The sequence below is a fragment of the Ovis aries genome, chromosome 6 (assembly GCF_016772045.2).
Source record: "Ovis aries strain OAR_USU_Benz2616 breed Rambouillet chromosome 6, ARS-UI_Ramb_v3.0, whole genome shotgun sequence".
Lineage (NCBI taxonomy): Eukaryota > Metazoa > Chordata > Mammalia > Artiodactyla > Bovidae > Ovis > Ovis aries.
The window spans coordinates 22952752-22974124 of NC_056059.1; the positions used below are offsets into that span (position 1 = coordinate 22952752).

General features: G+C 39.5%; 1 pseudogene; it reads right to left on the bottom strand.

Annotated features, from left to right (window-relative positions):
- Positions 1–420: 420 nt before the first annotated feature.
- On the bottom strand, positions 421–19781 carry LOC114115394 (ubiquitin-like-conjugating enzyme ATG10; annotated as a pseudogene).
- Positions 19782–21373: the final 1592 nt, after the last annotated feature.

A 21373-nucleotide genomic window follows, 5' to 3' on the forward strand; every position in this document is an offset into this window, starting at 1 on the left:
CTGTGGCAATTTATTTATGTTTGTGGGACCCACTTGGTTGAATTAATATGTATGTAGACTCCAAATACTTCTAGTTTCCATGGTTTGGAGCAACAGTCAGATAAATCATTTAATGAAGAGATGAGGATTGAATAGTCAGGGTCTTTCACAAAAGGACTCCCAGAGCCTATCTCCTTTTATTTGCACATTTTCTCTCTTTCATCTTTCAGCTGACCAGACATTTAGTTTTGTGGCTACAGTTATTATCTCTCAAACATAAGCTATTTTTCCTATTTGCTCTTTATGTCAGTTACCAAAGGCTGTATTGTTAGAATCAATATGTTTGTTTAGACATCAGAGAGACAGACTTTTAGAGCTGAAAAGTATGTTAGCAATCACCTGGTTCAAAGATTTATTGAACTTTTAATTGTTTTCCTTCTTTTACTGTTTGTCACAACCAAAGACTGTTCCATTTCTGTAATAACTGGCCAGTTTGGCACAAGTGAACTACATGGAAAAAACTTCAAGTTGTCAATTATATTCACATGTAGTAAACAGCAAGCAGAAAAAGAGCTCTTTGAAAGCGAAATCTTAATTCAGTAGACACTTTATCAACATGTTCATCTAAAGTTGGTGATGAGTTAAGTACAGACTGATAATGGGGGAGGTGATTGAATTCTTGGTTTGTACTTAATTATAGAGGGAACATTAATCTCCATCAAAAAAAGTATTTAAGCCTCATAAAAATGCAGAGAAAGAAACTCTATCCCAATGGTCCATGACTACTACCTTAAATATGGATGCCTACATTCTTGATTCAGGCAGGTTCTTACTCTTTATAAAATGTAAGCAACATAATCGAAAGATTAGAATTGTATGACAGAGACACAAATAATTTTTCAGCATTTATATGTGCAGAGAGAAGTATGATCGTGTTCCATTCATTCTTTCAAAGTATGCTCCTAAGGATATTGAATTTACTCTCTTGGTAGGGGAAAGACTTGTTGAAAGATAGTGTTTTATAAATATTTATAGCAACAGTTTAATTCTACAGTTGAGGTTTCAAAGGGATGGCATGACTTTCTAGGTCATCCAAATAAATGTACAGAAGAAGCTGTTTTTTTCTAGAAATATAGATCCTGAAACAAATGACTTTTATATGACTCTAGATTTTTATATTTGAACAAGATGACAGAAATCATGTCTTACAGATGTATTATCCTGCAGTTGGAGAAAACACTAATTTGCTGCACAGTCAGATATATTTTGGTGAAATATCTAAAATAGAGACCTCCAGGTTTTAGTCCCAGTTATTCTAACTTAGTATGTTTGGAATGGGGCCAGTAATATCAAATTAAAAAAAAAATAAAAGGATTCTCAGGTGATTCTGATGGACGAACTGTAAAGTACTGAATTAGTGTAACCTCTCACCCAGTATCTCCACTCATCAAAATACCTGTATAGGGAAAAATGCATCATCTCTAGGATTACCAACTTTATTATTGAATGGCTATAATGCTCAAAAAATCATAGTTACATCAGATGCAATTTTAATCTTCTTTACCCTACTATGCTCATAACCAAATTTGGTTCTAGTTCTGCTTTCTATATAGTAAGGTAAAACAAATCCATAACAAATCCATATGTTCTTCCTCATGGCAATTTTTGGCAGTTCTTCCTACATTTTTTTCTGAAGGTTACCTAGCCATAATTCAGTCAAATGTTCCCTTAAAATGTGATTTACAGATCTTTTACATCCATGTCATATTCTAATTTGCCAAAGTTCTTTTTTTAATATATAGAATTCAAAATCTAAATTCATTGTCCATTCAAGTTTAGAAATGTGGCTATCGGCCATTTCTCAGTGCAACTTGAGATTGTATTGGCCTTTTTAAAAAAGAACCTATTACACAGATCATACAAAAATTTAATCAGCTACCTTCCCTAAATCTTTCATATGTATGTGCATATGTGTGTGTATATACATACGAAAGATTTAGGGAAGGTAGCTGATTAAATTTTTGTATGATCTGTGTAATAGGTTCTTTTTATATGTATATAGAGTTAAACAATTGGCACACAGGAGGTAACTCTAAGATAGGAATCATAATTTCATATATGGACATGGGACTGGCAGGTGAAAAATAAGTGAGAGAATTAGACCAGCTGTAAATAATTGGGAGCAGTAGTGTCTATAGCAAGCTGGAGAGAGCATTTTCCACCTAAGGGCTTTAACATTTTAAAAAACTGAAGAAAAGAAAAAAAAAAAAGGTCTTTCCAAAAATTGGAAACAAATTCTACCAAATCAGAATCTTATCAGTGGGCCAAATGTAGTAAAAAATAACATCATTTTCAGCTCCTGTTTCTGGGTCAAAAAGCTGAGAGTCTTGGAACATGTTTCCATAGGTTCTTAGGTTTTTGCTGATATTTTTAAAGAGATGTAGGAATAAGAGAGTGCCCTTAAACCTTATGTGCTTTGAGATCTCCAGTGTTTGAAGACAAGCTAATAAGTTTAGTTTGCCATACATAAGGAGAATGTGTTACAGAAGCACATCACTCTGACACTCACTTTCTCTTCAATTATGCAAATCTTGCTGTATAGAGCAAATAATAAGAAAGACAGAAAGAGTAAGAAAGAAAGGATTTCTCCTGTGTGATTTCTCTAGTAGTCATCAAACTAGAGTGTAATCGAACGTATGTTTCCATGTTTCCAGCACTTGTATACCTACATTCATTTTTCTGTTTATTCTTCTCTTATTTCCCAACTCATAAACTGAAATTTCTCTTAAGCAAGTAGCTTTTAAACAATTATTCTATAGTCTTTCCATAACGAATCCCATGGTGTTGTATCACAGGCTGTTAATGTTTTCTGCTTGTGTGTGTACCAAGTTGCATAAGCTGTGTCTGACTCTGCAACTCACCAGGCTCCTGTCCATGGGATTCTCCAGGCAAGAATACTGGAGTGGGTTGCTGTGCCCTCCTCCAGGAATGCTGTCTGCTTACTGAATTCTAAATTGATCCATGAATTCTATGATAATTGTCTTTATACCCTTACCTTTACATTAGAGTACAGGTATTGCAGCTCTAGAATTTTGCTTCAACCTTATATTTGCAATGATTTGATCTTTCCTCTACAGTTTGTACAAGCCCTTCTTGGGATGGATTACAGAGCATTGAAATACTTCTTACAGACTGCTTGTTTATGCTTTCCCAAGTGAACCCATATTCTTATTGGATAACATTTTTTCCTCACTTAACTGGGTGTTATTTTCAGTATTGAATTTAGTCTCAAAAACATTTCTGAGCAAATTGTTATTAAGGCCTTCACCATTATTAACTTTTAAACTCTTCTGATCTTAACTTTTACCTTTAGGGTGTAACAGTAATTTTCCAGCTTATTAAACTATGAGGCCCTTTATTAGAAAAGCAAGTCTTGTTAAGTTGATGTTATAGCAACTATAGCTTCTTAAGCTGTTCTTTCTTTTACAAACCCATTGTCTCTGGCCAAAGCTGCTTCTGAAGGATTCTTATGTGTATTTCTGACTTATTAATTATAATTGTATATTCCTGTCTAAAATTTCCTCGACTGCTCCTATTTGATATGGGCGTTCTATCAAATGAAGTCTGCACTGTTATATATATGGCAACTATAGTAACTCCAAGTCTGTCACAGAGAAATCTGAAACAGCCTTAATTCAGGAGAAATTAGGCCAGGGTGTTGGCAATCGGAGGAGACACAAAGCTTATATTAACAGAACTGTTGATGCACTTTCTTATCTCGGTTGTGGCAGTAATTACCACAAGGCAGCCTTTGATTTAAGGCAAAGCCCTAATTCAAACCTTTCTCTTCTTTAGCTGTGGGGATCTACCGGAGTTTATATATTTATTCTGGTACCCGCTGTAAAGGATTTGAGACTACACAGAGCTTGACAAAATCTGGTTTCAAAGCCTTAAAAAAACAAGGTGAAAGGAACCTGATGATTTTGTGTATGAGAACCCAGAGGGTGGCTCCATGCTGGCCTTTTTTGTTCCAGTAATCAGTGTAGTAATGGGAGCATGACAAGTAGCTTTCAAAACTCTTCACTTCCTGACCCCTCTTTGCACACTTAAGAAAGGGCACAGTTGCCTCAATTACTTGTTTTTGTTGCAGTCAAGAAAAATAATGGTAACAATTTAAATCTTTTAGGGAGCATTTTCCATCCTGGAATGTTAGATTATGGAGTGAGTGAAAACCAAAGAGAGGCGTGAAGTATATAGTTGTTTCAGTTCAGTTCAGTTCAGTCGCTCATTGTGTCCGACTCTTTGCAACCGCATGGACTGCAGCACGCCAGGCCTTCCTGTCCATCACCAACCCCTGGAGTTTACTCAGACTCATGCCCATTGAGCTGGTGATGCCATCCAACCATCTCATCTTCTGTTGTCCCCTTCTCCTCCCGCCTTCAATCTTTCCCAGCATCAGGGTCTTTCCAAATGAGTTGTCTTTTCAAAATAGTTGTCTACAAGACACATAATTAATTTTGGAAAAAACTGGAAAAAATGGCAATTTTTAAATGCCATTTAATCTATATGAACATCTGTGATTAATATCTCTTGAGGAAAGTTGTAAAGATTTCTAATGTAAATGAGTTTCAAGGATGGGAATTTATCTATCAACTTTAGCATAAGCTGTTTGACTTAGCTGGCTTACTTTGGTTGAAAGTGTTAGTTGCTCAGTGATGTTTGACTCTGTGTGACCCCATGGACTGTAGCCCATCAGGCTCCTCTGTCCATGGGATTATCCAGGCAAGAATACTGGAGTAGGTAGCCGTTCCCTTCTCCAGGGGATCTTCCTGACCCCGGGTTTGAACCCAGGTCTCCTGCATTAGCAGGCAGATTCTTAACCAAAGAGCCACATGGGAAGCCCTAACTTGGTTAAGTGTATCATAAAGGACTGGTCTGATTTGGAGGCAGTAGTGATATGGGGAGAAGGCAATGGCAAACTCACTCCAGTACTCTTGCCTGGAAAATCCCATGGATGGAGGAGCCTGGTAGGCTGCAGCCCATGGGGTCGTGAAAACAGGACTGAGCGACTTCACTTTCACTTTTCACTTTCATGCATTAGAGAAGGAAATGACAACCCCCTCCAGTGCTCTTGCCTGGAGAATCCCAGGGACAGAGGAGCCTGATGGGCTACAGCCTGTCCATCACCAACCCCTGGAGTTTACTCAGACTCATGCCCATTGAGCTGGTGATGCCATCCAACCATCTCATCTTCTGTTGTCCCCTTCTCCTCCCGCCTTCAATCTTTCCCAGCACCAGGGCAGCCTGGTGGGCTGCCGTCTTTGGGGTCACACAGAGTCGGACACGACTGGAGCGACTTAGCAGCAGCAGCAGCAGCAGTGAGATAGGGAGATGACCAGTTGCAATCTAGTCCCAACTTTATCACTGTCCAGCTGTGTGATCTTGGGCAAATCAATCAAATCTTTGCATCTCAGAGTTTGTTGTTTGGTCTCTGAGTTATGACTGACTCCATGGACTGTAGCCCGCCAGGTATCTCTATCCATGGGATTTCCCAGGCAAAAATACTGGAGTGGGTTGCCTTTTCCTTCTCCAGGGTATCTTCCCCACCCAAGGATGGAACCTGCGTCTTCTGCATTAGCAGGCAGATTCTTTATCAATGAGCCACCTGGGAAGCCCATCTCACAATTTAGAATTATCCAGTAATGAGTGGAGAGTTAGATTATACCTGATTTCGTTTCCTTTCCCAGCTCTTTGATTTTACAGACTTGGGAGAAGATGGTTGAAGCCTTGGGTGACTATACTCAGCACTTCTGTGATTGCTTGGAAAATCTTGAGGGGGGCTCTAGGGCCCCTGTTTTTGGTAGTTCTCTTTAGAAAATGTGGTACGCAGCACCTTATTTTCAGTTCTAGGACTTAGCTCCAATTCAAGGACAAAAGGGAAAGTTCTAGTCATCAATTTGCTACAAGTCTTGTATTTAAGAAATCTGGCTACATTTAGAGGGAATTTCTCCAGTTTTTTACAGTCTGTATAGAGAGAGATTCAGATTGCAGTTTTAGCTATCAAAGGAGAGGAGATTTAGAACTCAATGGCGAAATTCTTTGAGCCGATAAACTTAGCCAAAAGCTTGAAAGCTCTTTAAAAAGTTAGGCTTAGTTGTTCATCCCTTGCAAACTGACATTTTATGTTGCGTCAACAGACTGTTTTCTAGTAGAATCCAGGGATTAACTGGGTAAAAAAAAAGTTTTTGGTTTCATAATTATTTACCAATATGGAACATGCAACTTTCTGCTTATAAACTTTAAGTTTATCACCTTAGAACTATTTTCCACCTTTGATCTCTGTGGTATTTCAAAATTTCCCACAGCATATGCCATGAAGAAAGAAAGAATAAATGGCCAGTTTGTTAGAGGATTTATTTTTATAAACATTATGCTATAAATGTATATAATTAAGAAATGCTTAGAAGAAAGCATGCTGCTGCTGCTGCTAAGTCACTTCAGTTGTGTCGGACTCTGTGTGACCCCATAGACGGCAGCCCACCAGGCTCCCCTGCCCCTGGGATTCTCCAGGCAAGAACACTGGAGTGGGTTGCCATTTCCTTCTCCAATGCATGAAAGTGAATACTCCTTTTTAAAATCACTCCCCCTTCCCCCAGTACTCATATCCCTTTCCCTCTTTTCTTTCTTTTCTTGGAAATTAGTCTAGCATACTATATCATTTGCTTATTTATCTTGCTACCCTCTTTCCCCATTAGAACATGTTTCATGAGGCCAAGGAATAGGCTTTGTCCATTGTGTAACCCTACACCTTAGAAAGTATTAATAAATATCAATGAATGAAAACACTGAATGAATAAATGAGTAACACATATTTAATAACTCACATGTCTGAATATCTAGGAAACATATACTTATTATTAAGTCCAAGAAGCATGCAATAACATTGTAACCACATTACCACCGTCTGCATTGGATTACCTTTAACATGGGATACCTTGGTATGAGAAAACACTTCTAATGTAGGAATTTTCTACGGTTTCCTTATGATCATAATCTAGGTCTTTAATTTCTCTCTGAGTTTCATGGAAGCTAAGGCAGGAATAGAATGTCTTGTTTTTCAGTTCTTAATGATGTCAGTGGTAAAGAAAGAAAGGATGGAATTATCCTAGAAAAAAGAGGCTTTATCTTTGGCTTCTCCAGTGGCAGGACATAGACCCAGCCCCTATAGGGTTGAAGATGGAGGTATTGAATCCATTATTTTTTGTCACTCAGGAATCTGAGCTAAGAGATGGGTAGAGACTCAAAGTTCATGCAGGTTTGTTTTAGTTGAAAGCACAGTGTGCCCATGATAAAGCCTGCATGTTGATATAAGTGAGCTGAGAAAGCTGACTGCCAACAGGAGACCAGGGCAGAAGGGAAAGCTGAGGATTTTTCCCCAACAGTTTATTTAGATGAGGATCAGTGTCTCAGACCTCATGACATCTTCATTTTAAAATGCATGGGGAGAATGATCAGTTACATTCAGTGATTTTGATTGGGAGGTATTCTTATTTCTCAAATAATTGTTTGGTCACGGTCACTTCTGAATCCCGATAGACAGTGAAGACACTGGGAGACATTACACACATTTCTTTCCTGGATAGTGCTGGCATTTCTGCTTTTATGAATAGTTCTCGAGTCTCGAAACATGACAGGCTCCACTTAGAAAGCTGGACTACTGAAATACTCAATCTTGATTTCTACACTCACAACATATGATTAACAAAATCTAGCATTGCAATAGCCAGCAATTCAGAGTTGACTGCTGGTAGTTATGTTGTTGTTTGTTTATTGATTGTTTATGAAGCTAAAAATTTGGAAGGATTACAGATTGATTACACAGTGAAGAAATGATAGCTTAGGAATGTGAAAATGTCATTGCGTTGGGATTCTTGAGAATCTCGATACAATGAGAAAGGATTTAACTTGATAGAAACTTGGCCTCACTCAGCAAGAGAATAATATGCTTTCGTTTCTATTTTGGCTGCTGTGAAAACACTTCTGAATAAGAAAATTATACATCAGGATGCTATTATGTGAATCGGAACATATTCAGTTTACCTAAATAATCCTTGGTCCAATTCTGCCCATTTTGCTTGCTTATTCCTAGTGTGTTTTGTTGCCTCCGTGTATTTTCAGATTCTAGTTGGTATTTATTTGTGTTTGAAAGACTGAGTCGAAAATGTTCTTAGTCATTTCCCTCCCCCCGTACGGGAGGTGACCGGGTGGAGCCATCAAGGGCTTCATTGTGCCTCTTTCCCTGTTCCTTCATCCTCTACTAGGCATCCTCTTCTTTTCAGGAAAACAATTGTATTTATTTTTCTTGAAACTGTTTTTTTTCCCCCCCTTCTTAGACATTTTATTGTCTGAGGCACACTTAATTGACTCAGGTAATAGAGAAATCCACTCAGGGCTTGGCTTCTAGCCTATAAAGCCTATTGTCTAGTGAACTAGAAGGGAGTTTCCTCACTTGTTTTATATCTGATTAGTTGTAGAATTAAGCTTAATAAGAAAGAAATTTAACAGAAGAGATTGATGTTTGCACCCTCTTTAAGCATCTTATAATTTAAATACTCAAAAAAATTGTATATCTGTGCTTAGCGGCGTGGAGTGGTCCATTGAATGTGGAGGCTGGAGTTAGGCAGATCTGAGTTTTAATTCTTAGCCTTCTCACTAGCTCTCCAAGTTCCTTCACTGTTCTAAGCCTCAGTATCTTCACTGGAAAAATAAACTCCATGGCTGCTTAAGAGTGTGGGCTCTGGCCTCGGGTTATTGTTGCTGTTGAGTTGCCCAGTCAGGTCTGGCTCTTTGCGACCCTACAGACTGCATCACGCTAGGCCTCCCTGTCAGTCACCATCTCCCAAAGTTTACCTAAGTTCATGTACATTGCATCGGTGATGCCATTCAGCCATCTCATCCTCTGACACACTCTTCTCCTTCTGCCCTCAATCTTTCCCATCATCAGGGACTTTTCCAATGAGTCGGCTATTTGCACCGGATGACCAAAATACTGGAGTTTCAGCTTCAGCATCGGTCCTCCCAACGAGTATTTGGGGTTGATTTCCCTCAAGACTGACTGATTCGATCTCCTTGCTGTCCAACGGACTCTCCAGCACCATAGTTCAAAAGATTGCCTGCATTCATATCCCAGCTTTGTCACTTAGTTGAACAATCTTGGGAAAATTATTTAGATTTTTTGTGTCTCAGTTTTGTCAGCTATAAAATGGGATAGCAATAAAACTATAGCGTAGAGTTGTGAAAACCAAGTGACAAGTAAGTGACTTAATGACAATAAAGGGCTTAAAACAGCTACATGGTATATAGTAAGTTCTCAGCAATGATTGTTATTATTACTCAGAGATCTGATGCAAGGGCTAAACAAGACAGAGCACTTGAAAATACTGAGGGTATTTAGCAACCATCAATTTCTTTTATCTTTACCAAATTACTTCCAAATTATTTAATTGTTTTTTAGTGCAGATTCTTGTTAACATCATTTCCATATCATAAGCTATTGTCATGTGCATTGCAGTCTGTACCGTACTTGCAATAGGTACAGCAGATACTATGATACTCCAGAGTTGGAAGGTTGACCTTTGGTAGAAGGCAAAATTTTCTTTTAATGGCCGCTCCCTGGGTCAAGAAAATCCCCTGGAGAAGCAAATCGCAACCTACTTCAGTATTCTTGTGTGGGAAATCCCATGAACAGAGGAGCCTAGCAGGTTACAGTCTATGCGATTGCAAAAGACGTAGCCACTAAACAAAGTAGTGATTCAACAACAACCACAACAGAGCGGCTTACACTGTATCAAACTCTAAAATGTCCTAAGCTTCTGTGTCCTCCAGAGATTTTGCTTCATTTGGGGACTTATTGGAAATTGAACAGTGCTGACTTAGCATTTGATGAGCAGACAAATTCAGAAAGAAAACCAAAGAATGGATTAACTGAGAGACAGGTGGGCAAGGGGAAATGTCAGCTCAGGATGGCCTAGCTTAGGGGGAGTTTAGGGATGACAAATATACGCCTGTGGCCCTTCGCCCAGCCCACGACAATCATTGCTGGGCCCACGTACAGCTTTATAATTCTTTTCAATGTAATTCTCCACTAATCTACAATGATCATTTTGGCATTCCAAGCTGTCAGTCAGGTTAAGTTGGATGTAAAAGTGTGGTCAGATTTGCTTATCAAGATTGGATGATGTCACCTTTAGGAGCAATAATTAGCTCAGTTCTTTCTGAACATGAAAGCAGCTTTATTTTCTTTCAAATTGCAAAGATTGTCTTTTTGAACTTCAAATTTATTTTCCTTGGGAAAATTTTAAAGGTTTTGTACATGTACAAAGAATGATTTAGGCAATTTAACTCATTATACCTTTATGTTCTTTGATGTAAAAAACTAAAACTATCCTATTTTTCTGAGAAATAAAATAAAAAATTCCTCATTTATGCTGATGCTAGTTTTTAACCAGTTATATTAGGTTGATCTATACCTTTTTATTCAGTGTGGTCTTAATAAATATCACATATGATGGAGCCCATAGAATCTGGTACAAATCATTTAGAAATAAGTTATTTTGCTACAGTGTTAATAATTTTATGTTTTTGAAATCTAGATCAGATAGCTCTAGAGGCCTCTGTGAAGTAATTCATTTCTGCTTTATAATGCATTTCACTATTTTTACCCAATCTTGGTGAAACAAGGGTCATATACAACAACTAAACTGTATTTAAATTTTAAAAATTTTATTCTTACCACTTTTCTAGGATATAGTTCTAAGTCTAATATCACTGCTGTGTCAATGGTCCATAGACAACTTGAATAAAAAGGACAGATTGTTCTTACCATCAACCAAACAGAGATCATTCTTAGTCCTAGAATTCCCTCGACTTGGATGGCCTTGATGCTTGGATGAATCACTTGCTTTCATTTTCGACAGTGATTTAGGTGGTGTTAACCAGAGGATGAACACAAATACAATGGGAGGCCCATTCCAAATGCAGGAGCAGACACAAGTAGAAGCTGAGGTACAAGGAATGTCATAGGGGAGACATATTTTATGCAAGTTTCAAAGGATTAAGCATCTTATTCCCAGCGCAAGACCTGTCTTGTCCTCCCCAACTCAGGGGCACTTCTAATAGCCCTGCACTTGCTAACAGCCACCACAGACACACTACTATTTAGAAACTTCACTTTCAGAAAAACCTAATTTGATTATTCTTCAGGTCTGACCTAGCAATCATTCACTGCCTCACCCCAACTCCCACCACAACCACTCCCAGCATTTCAGAAAATCATTTTTCTTCCTGAGAAACATGGGAGGTATGACTGGAAATATAGGGCTACACTAGCCTTTGCACACTATACTCACAACCTTCAGTTCTCGGGTGTAGCTGCTCTCTCCTGCCTTTGCACGGTCCATATCTCTACGATTCATTTCCCCTTAGTTTGTTAGCTAACTTCTGCTCATCTTTCAAGACTCAGCTCATGGCACTTTCTTTACAAAGCCTCTCCTGTCCTTCCTTTCACATCCTGGGAAAAATAAAATTCTACAGTTTTGGTTCCTATAGCACTTTGCCCATAATGCTGCTGTCTTGTGGTCAAAAAAGAAGAGTCTATCTCCATCACTAGGATGCAAAGTCATCCTTGTAACCCTGGCACTAAGTGATGGTCTGTACATAGTTCTTCTTAGTAAAGTTCACGGATGGAAATTATGTACTTCATTCTTAACTCTGCATGAAAATGCAAGTGCTTTTCTAGAGACATGAGTCAAGTGGCATGGGGAGGGTTATTTTAGAGCTGGATTCTGTAATTGCTGATCAACTTGCCTTGGAAAACATCAACCATTCTGCATCATTCCAGTAATGTTTTCTCTGTAATCTGTTCCTATTTTCCTAGCATAGTACTTTTGGCAACAACATTCGCATAAGGCAGATACCCTAGCTGCAGGCAGATGTGGTTGGTAATGGATGGGATTGGATTTGGAGCTATCTCAAAGATTTACTTTGGATCCTCTCTGATGTTTCAAAGTCTTGGTTTTGGCCAGTCTGTCATTTGCCAGTTGTCAAATAAGTTGAGTCATTAGTCTGGCCTTGTCATTTAACAGCCTCCAAATGATTGATTGGGCCCTGCTGTACTTCCCAATGGGAGATTTAAGTGTCCATTCAGCTCCATCTACCTGGTTTTATAAAAGTAAAATAAAAACAGTCATGCCATTCCTTTTCTACCTGTAAAAGCAGCAAACTGAGGAAATGCATTTGAACAAGCCATTTATTCTCTAATATTCAGTCTCTAAAGGACAAATTTCCTGTTGGCAAAATCAAACTGTGCAGTTTTTTTCCAGGCTAACAAAATAATCTCCATTTGTCTATTTTGCATAGTGATTTTGTACACACTTTTCTTTTTTCTTCACAACACTGTGAAAAGGACAATCATTATTATCCTCATGTAACAAATAAATATCCTAAGACTCAGAAATCTTTTAAAGGTCATATTCAGTTCCTCTATTATATTAATCTCCTGCAATACCATGCTATTAAGGATCCTAAGCTACAAAAGGTATGTCTGAATATTGCATCAGCGGCTTCTGTGTTATTCTCTCATACAAGGTCTGTTTCTAAAGTATATAGTTTTTGACACACTTGTTTTCCAATATCCTGGATCCCTTAGGGGAATCTGTTGGGAAGGCCCCCAAGGTAACCAGGACGGGGTCATCTTATCCCAGAGCAGAGAACTTGTCTCCATGCCGGGGCAACCAACAACTTAAATTGCAGAGTAGGATGGAAGGTGATAATTCAATCCCAGAATTGATAAGAAATTTGTGAGACATTCCCTACTGGCCTACACAAAAGGTTCCTTTCAAAGGTAAGGTGCTTATTGTCTCCAATATAATGTGGCTCTTGGATGCTGTCCAGTCAGCAAAGTAGAAACTCATATTTGGCAAGGCGAACCCGGCCATGGTTTCCTGGTGTGTTGAATCAATAGGAAATGACTTTGGAAAAATACAGCTATGAAAGCAACAAATGGCTTTGAACTTTTCCAACCAAACTTAAAGTGAACTGCCAAGAATTTCCCCTGTGATATCCCTTTTCAGATGATAACATATGACTATGAACTTTTGCCCAGTACATACTATATGGTCTTCCTTCTCCAGAGTTGATTAAACCAAAATTCTTTCTAGAGCTGAAAGTTCATTCCTCTAAGGACCTTCAGTTTCCTTCATTCTTGTCCAATCAGGTCTTGAATCTCAGTGATATTGTCAGCAACTTGGCTGCCATTTCCACCACTATCTTTTCTCTGTGCTTATGCTGTTGTTTTTTCTTTTTTCTTTCTTGAATATCAAGATAAATCTCAAAAGATAGTTACCATGTAATTTCTCACTCATATGGGTATGCAGGCTGACAGTGAAAAAGAGTGGGTAGGCATGGAGGGAGGAGGAAAGGCTGATTGAACAGACTTGGGAGAAGCAGGATTTTGGGGGTGGTGGGGTGGGTCCTGGAGAACTGGCAGAGAAGAGCTGTGGGGACGAGAGATTCATTCTGTGGAAATAGATGGTGGGGTATGAAGGGGTGAGTTTATTGTTGCTGGTGGTTTCCTTTTCCATTTGTTTTACCATTTCAGTTTTGAAGTGGTAATATTTTGGTTTTGTGAGTATTTTAAAATGGAAAAACACTTTGTGTATGAAAAAATGCATAATGTGCTTGGATTAGCTCTCATGTACATGTTAACTACTATGTCTAAGACTGAGCTTTGTTCTTGCCCCTTGGACATTTCTGGACAATCCTGGAGAAGACTTCTAAGACAGGCAAACGTGGTAAACTCTCTTCCATTTTTGGATTATAAAGGTTACGTTTCCAAACAAAACTAAGCAGCATAAACCTGGTTCTAGATACTCATACTTTCTTCTTGCCTCCTTTTTCTACAAGATCAGGGAATCCGGGTATTTTTAAGCAGTCTAGATTCAGCTAAAAACAAGTAACATCAAAGTGTCCTGCCAACAAAAAGCTACTCTTTTCCCCCAATCTTGATGATGGGGATGGAGAATATTTTGCGCTTACTATCCGACAGGCACAGTAACACTCATTATGTACATGTATTACATACCTTATTTCATCTTCTGTTCTCATCTTTCTGGGGCAGCAATTACTCTCAGTTTAAAGGTGGGAAACTTGAGGTTTAGAAAGATTAACTTATTGACTATGCCAAAGCCGTTGACTGTGTGGATCACAATAAACTGTGGAAAATTCTAAAAGAGATGGGAATACAGACCACCTAACCTGCCTCTTGAGAAATCTGTATGCAGGTCAGGAAGCAACACTTAGAACTGGACATGGAACAACAGACTGGTTCCAAATAGGAAAAGGAGTATGTCAAGGCTGTATATTGTCACCCTGCTTATTTAACTTCTATGCAGAGTACATCATGAGAAACGCTGGGCTGGAAGAAGGACAAGCTGGAATCAAGATTGCCGGGAGAAATATCAATCACCTCAGATATGCAGATGACACCACCCTTATGGCAGAAAGTGAAGAAGAGCTAAAAAGCCTCTTGATGAAAGTAAAAGAGGAGAGTGAAAAAGTTGGCTTAAAGCTCAACATTCAGAAAACGAAGAACATGGCATCCAGTCCCATTACTCCATGGGAAATAGATGGAGAAACAGTGGAAACAGTGTCAGGCTTTATTTTGGGGGGCTCCAAAATCACTGCAGATGGTGATTGCAGCCATGAAATTAAAAGGAGCTTACTCCTTGGAAGAAAAGTTACGACCAACCTAGATAGCATATTTATAAGCAGAGACATTACTTTGCCGACTAAGGTCCATCTAGTCAAGGCTATGGTTTTTCCAGTAGTCATGTATGGATGTGAGAGTTGGACTGTGAAGAAGGCTGAGCACCAAAGAATTGATGCTTTTGAACTGTGGTGTTGGAGAAGACTCTTGAGAGTCCCTTGGACTGCAAGGAGATCCAACCAGTCCATTCTAAAGGAGATCAGTCCTGGGATTTCTTTGGAAGGAATGATGCTAAAGCTGCAACTCCAGTACTTTGGCCACCCAATGCGAAGAGTTGACTCATTGGAGAAGACTTTGATGCTGGGAGGGATTGGAGGCAGGAGGAGAAGGGGACGACCGAGGATGAGATGGCTGGATGGCATCACTGACTCGATGGACGTGACTCTGAGTGAACTCCAGGAGATGGTGATTGACAGGGAGGCCTGGTGTGCTGCAGTTCATGGGGTCACAAAGAGTCGGACACAACTGAGCGACTGAACTGAACTGAATGTGTGTGTGCATTCTAGGTCACTTTGGTCGTATCTGACTTTTTGCTACCCCATGGACTGTAACCTGCCAGGCTCCTCTGTCCATGGGATTCTCCAGGCAAGAATACTGGAGTGGGTTGCCATGCCCTCCTCTAGGGGATCTTCCCAACCCAGTGATAGAACCCGTGTCTCTTACATCTCCTGTGTTGGCAGGTGGGTTCTATACTGCTTGCACCACCTGGGAAGCCCTAACTTGTCTAAAAGTACCCCATAATGGAGCCAGGAGTGGAACAGTGGTCCGTGTTCATAAAAGATTCATGATCTCATCTATTAATATTATGCATGAGGTGCTTATTTATTGTAGTTTTTCTTTTTCCTAACAGGTATTACCACAAAAAGCAGACTTTATCAATGGTATTAGGCAGCTTTATCAAAACTGTGAGATGACTGCTGAAAATGTGTTAAGGAGGACTTAGGATTGTGGTTAGAGTCCATTTCTATTCAAGCCTCAGAAAGCTTCTCCAGCCATCAAATTCTTATTTTATTCCAGGATTATCCATTTCAGCTTACTGAGGTGGTTATAACTGCATGTCTATAACTGTCAATACATTTCATTTGCTTATTGTGATGACTTGAAAATAAGCTCCAAAATGTTCCCTGATCAATTCTTGGTAACTGGAAGAATGAAAATGAAAATAGCATCAATTATTGAATACCTATGGTACCAGACATTGCACTAACTGCTTTACGTGACACCTTAATTTTCACTAAGATGATATAGAATAAATGGTCTTATTTTAACTTTGCCCATAGAGAAACCGAAGGTCAGAGGAGTTGAATAATTTGGACAAGAACTTTTAACAAGCCCTAAAGCCAGATTTAGAGCCAACTCAATGCAACCCATTTGATCAATTCACTGAGCATAAACACTGTGCTGGGCACAGAGTACTGAATGGGGATTCCACAGGGCATAAGACACACTTGGTCTCGCAGATTTAATGAGCCAGGATGGTTTGGCTCCCCTGTGTGCTGAGTGCCTCTAATTATGATGACAAATCATTTTTTTTTAATTGAAGGATAATTGCTTTACAGAACTTTTTGTTTTCTGTCAAACCTCAGTCTTAATCAGCATCAGTTCAGTTCAGTTCAGTCGCTCAGCCATGTCCGACTCTTTGCGATCCCATGAACTGCAGCACGCCAGGCCTCCCTGTCCATCACCAACTCCCGGAGTTCATTCAGACTCACGTCCATCGAGTCAGTGGTGCCATCCAGCCATCTCATCCTCTGTTGTATAGGTATACATATATCCCCTCCCTTTTGAACTTCCCTCCCATCTCCCTTCCCATCCTACCCCTCTAGGTTGATACAGAGCCCCTGTTTGAATTTCTTAACCATGCAGCAAATTCTTGTTTGCTGTCTATTTCACATATGGTAATGTAAGTTTCCATGTCACTCTTCCCATACTTCGCACCTTCTCCTCGTGTCCATAAGTCTATTCTCTGTGTCTATTTCTCCACTGCTGCCCAGTAAGTAAATTCTTCAGGACCATTTTTCTATATTCTGTATATATGCGTTAGAATACGATGTTTATCTCTCTCTTTCTGACCTACTTCACTCTGTATAATAGGTTCTAGGTTCATCTGTCTCATTAGAACTGACTCAAAGGCGTTCCTTTTTATGGCTGAGTAATAGGTATATTCCATTGTGTATATGTACCACAACTTCTTTATCCATTTATCTGTTGATGGACATCTAGGTTGCTTTCATGTTCTAGCTATTGTAAATAGTGCTGCAATGAACAACAGGATACATGTACTTTTTCAATTTTGGTTTCCTTAGGGTATATCCTAGGAGTGGGGTTGCTGGGTCATATGGTGTTTTTTTCCTAGATTTTTAAGGAATCGCCATACCATCTTCCCTAGTGGCTGTATCAATTTACATTCCCACCAACAGTGCAAGAGTGTTTCCTTTTCTACACATCCTCTCCAGCATTTATTGTTTGTAGACTTTAAAAAAATTTTTTTAAAAAATTTTACTTTACAATACTGTATTGGTTTTGCCATACATTGACATGAATCCACCACAGGTGTACATGAGTTCCCAATCCTGAACCCCCCTCCAACCTCCCTCCCCATATCATCTCTCTGGGTCATCCCAGTGCACCAGCCCCAAGCATCCTGTATCCTGTATCGAACATAGACTGGTGATTCGTTTCTTACATGATAGTATACATGTTTCAATGCCATTCTCCCAAATCATCCCACCCTTTCCTTCTCCCACAGAGTCCAAAAGTCTGTTCTATACATCTGTGTCTCTTTTGCTATCTTGCATACAGGGTTATCATTACCATCTTTCTAAATTCCATATATATGTGTTAGTATACTGTATTGGTGTTTTTCTTTCTGGCTTACTTCACTCTGTATAATAGGCTCCAGTTTCATCCACCTCATTAGAACTGATTCAAATGTATTCTTTTTAATGGCTGAGTAATACTCCATTGTGTATATGTACCACAGCTTTCTTATCCATTCATCTGCTGATGGACATCTAGGTTGCTTCCATGTCCTGGCTATTATAAACAGTGCTGCAGTGAACACTGGGGTACACATGTCTCTTTCAATTCTGGTTTCCTCGGTGTGTACGCCCAGCAGTGGGATTGCTGGGTCATAAGGCAGTTCTATTCCCAGTTTTTTAAGGAATCTCCACACTGTTCTCCATAGTGGCTGTACTAGTTTGCATTCCCACCAACAGTGTAAGAGGGTTCTCTTTTCTCCATACCCTCTCCATCATTTACTGTTTGTAGACTTTTTGATGATGGCTATTCTGACCGGTGTGAGGTGATATCTTGTTGTAGTTTTGATTTGCATTTCTCTAATAATGAGCAATGTTGGGCATCTTTTTATATGTTTGTTAGCCATCTGTATGTATTCTTTGGAGGAATGTCTGTTTAGCCTTTTTCCCACTTTTTGATTGGGTTGTTTGTTTTTATGGTATTGAGTTGTATGAGCAGCTTGTATATTTTGAAAATTAATCCTTTGTCAGTTGTTTCATTTGCTATTGCTTTCTCCATTCTGAGGGTTGTCTTTTCCCTTTGCTTATAGTTTCCTTTGCTGTGCAAAGCTTTTAAGTTTAATCAGGTCCCACTTGTTTACTTTTCTTTTTATTTCCATTACTCTAGGAGGTGGGTCATAGAGGATTTTGCTTTGATTTATGTCATTGAGTGTTCTGCCTATATTTTCCTCTAAGAGGTTTACAGTTTCTGGTCTTACATTTAGGTCTTTAATCCATTTTGAGTTTACCTTTGTGTATGGTGTTAGGAAGTGTTCTAATTTCATTCTTTTACAAGTAGCTATCCAGTTTTCCCAGCACCATTTATTGAAGAGGCTGTCTGTCTGCCCCATTGTATATTCTTGCCTCCTTTGTCAAAGATAAGGTACCCCTAGGCGCATGGGTTTATTTCTGGGCTTTCTATCTTGTTCCATTGGTCTATATTTCTGTTTTTGTGCCAGTACCATACTGTCATGATGACTGTAGCTTTGCAGTATAATCTGAAGTCAAGAAGGTTGATTCCTCCAGCTCCATTCTTCTTTCTCAAGACTGCTTTGGCTGTGAGGTCTTTTGGGTTTCCATATGATCCAACCAGCCCATTCTAAAGGAAATCAGTCCTGGGTGTTCTTTGGAAGGAATGCTGCTAAAGCTGAAACTCCAATACTTTGGCCACCTCATGTGAAGAGCTGACTCATTGGAAAAGACCCTGATGCTGGGAGGGATTGGGCACAGGAGGAGAAGGGGACGACAGAGGATGAGATGGCCGGATGGCATCCCTGACTCAATGGACATGAGTTTGAGTGAACTCTGGGAGTTGGTGATGGACAGGGAGGCCTGGCGTGCTGCAATTCATGGGGTCGCAAAGAGTTGGACACGATTGAGTGGCTGAACTGATGAATTGTGAACTTTTTTGCTCTAGTTCTGTGAAAAATGTCATTGGTAATTTGATAGGGATCGCATTGAATCTGTAGATTGCATTTGGTCCAAGTATCAGATACTCCTATTGGGTAATAGTGTCCCATGGTCCCTGCAGCAGCCGCATCTTATAGCACTCATGAATTCCTTCCCAGATGTCCTTCAGAGCTAAAGTTCTTCCATCTAAAAAGCTTGCCCTAAAGCAAAGCACAGACACTTGGCAGCTGCCGGAATATACGACATGATATTCATATCTAATCACTTTGGCTGCTGTGGTGGTCTCAACTACATCAAAATATAACCGAGGTGGGGGCGTGGAATCTAAAGCCTCCTCCGCAGGAAGAAATATCTGTACATGGACAGATGTTCCTTGATGTGACATTGCAGTTCCATTTTTAACTTGAAAATGTGTTTTGCATATGTGGCCATTAGAAAAGTCCTTTGAAGCTCTCCATTCCCAATCATCACCTATCTTTTGTGAAGGTTTAATGAATTCTGCACAATAATGCTGGAATGTTTTTTTCTCCAAAGAACTCATCTTCTTCCATACTAAATGAGAACCTGCCACCCAGCCCAGTTGATGACAAATCTTATAAATGCTTATAGTCTATATTTCTGTTCTTTGCTGCTGCTGCTGCTGCTGCTGCTGCTAAGTCGCTTTAGTCGTGTCCGACTCTGTGCAACCCCATTGGCCTATCATTTATAATTGTTGTAATGGAAAAATCATACCTGTTAAGTAATAATTTGTTCATATAACAGCCACTGAGGTCCACATGATATTCTTGATATAATTGCAGACTTTCTTGGTTCTTTTAAAAAATATTTGTTTATTTACTTGGCATACCAGGCCTTAGTGGCAGTGTACTGGGTCCTTTAATTGTGGAATATGGGATCTAGTTCCCTGACCAGGGGTTGAACCCAGGGGCCTTACACTGGAAACTTGGAGTCTTAGCTACTAGAACAGCAGGGAACTCTCCCAGACTTTCTGATAGAACATAATTTGTCAAGACAGGTTAGGGGCAGCTTTTCCTAAAACAAAGCAGCAATAGTTATTATAAAAACAGCAGTAACAAAAGCCCAAGTGAATTTAAGCAAAAATCTCAATTGTCTTCAACTGCAAATCCCAACATAAAACTTTTGAAACAAACCGGCCAGGAAATTTGTCCTTGGAAAGTGTATTTCCCTTCCTTGAATACTGGTAGAAAAAAGAGCTCTTAAGTCAGGTGGTAGCTGTTCTAACTTCGGTAGAATATGCCATGCGAATTCCACTTTGACCTTCCTTGAGGCTGTCATTTTAAATTGCTGTCTTTGTTACACACCTCTTCCCATTTCTAAATTTAATCTTAAATTCTGTGCTAAGAAACTGCCACTTTCATCACATGATAAAAAAATTGTCTTTAAATCTTAAAAAAGGAGTTTGAAGACACTGAGTACTATGAACATGGACATACACTTCAAAATCCAGATTTCTTTGGGTTTCTCTCCCCATGGGGGATCCAGTTCCTCTGTTCACCCTTACCCTTTTGCCCTATTTTGTATGTTTTTGCTTTAAACAAGACTCACTGTAGCTTGTTGTTGTTAATTGAAACCAGAGAAGAGATTATTGTTATGAAATTAAAAAGCCTAAACCTGCTGAATAAACACCCTTAAGGAAAACTTAAAGCAGGTCCATGTATTTATGGTAACCATTATGTTTTATGACTTAAATGAACACTGCCTGTAGAGACATATGCTTAGATTCAACTTTAGCTGTCTCTCATGATATTGCTATCCAAAAAGCTCCCATGCACTGTGCCCTGCAGCTTGCCAGGTAGAGAATCCACCTGCCAATGCGGGTGACTCAGGGTCAATCCTTGGGTCAGGAACATACCCTGGAGTAGGAAATGGCACCTGTTCCGGTATTCATGCCTGGAAAATTTCATGGGCAGAGGTTCCTGGTGGGCTACAGACCATGGGGTCACAAAAAGTCAGACACAGCTGAGCACTCATGCATGCACTGTGCCACGTATCAGCTAACGATGTGTAAACTAATTTTTTCCCATGGATTGCCTTCTACTAGTGCTCACCATAAACTGTGCAGCAACTCTGTGTTCTCTTTACAGGAAAGAAGACTATCTTGATTGGGGACACACAGTTTTTC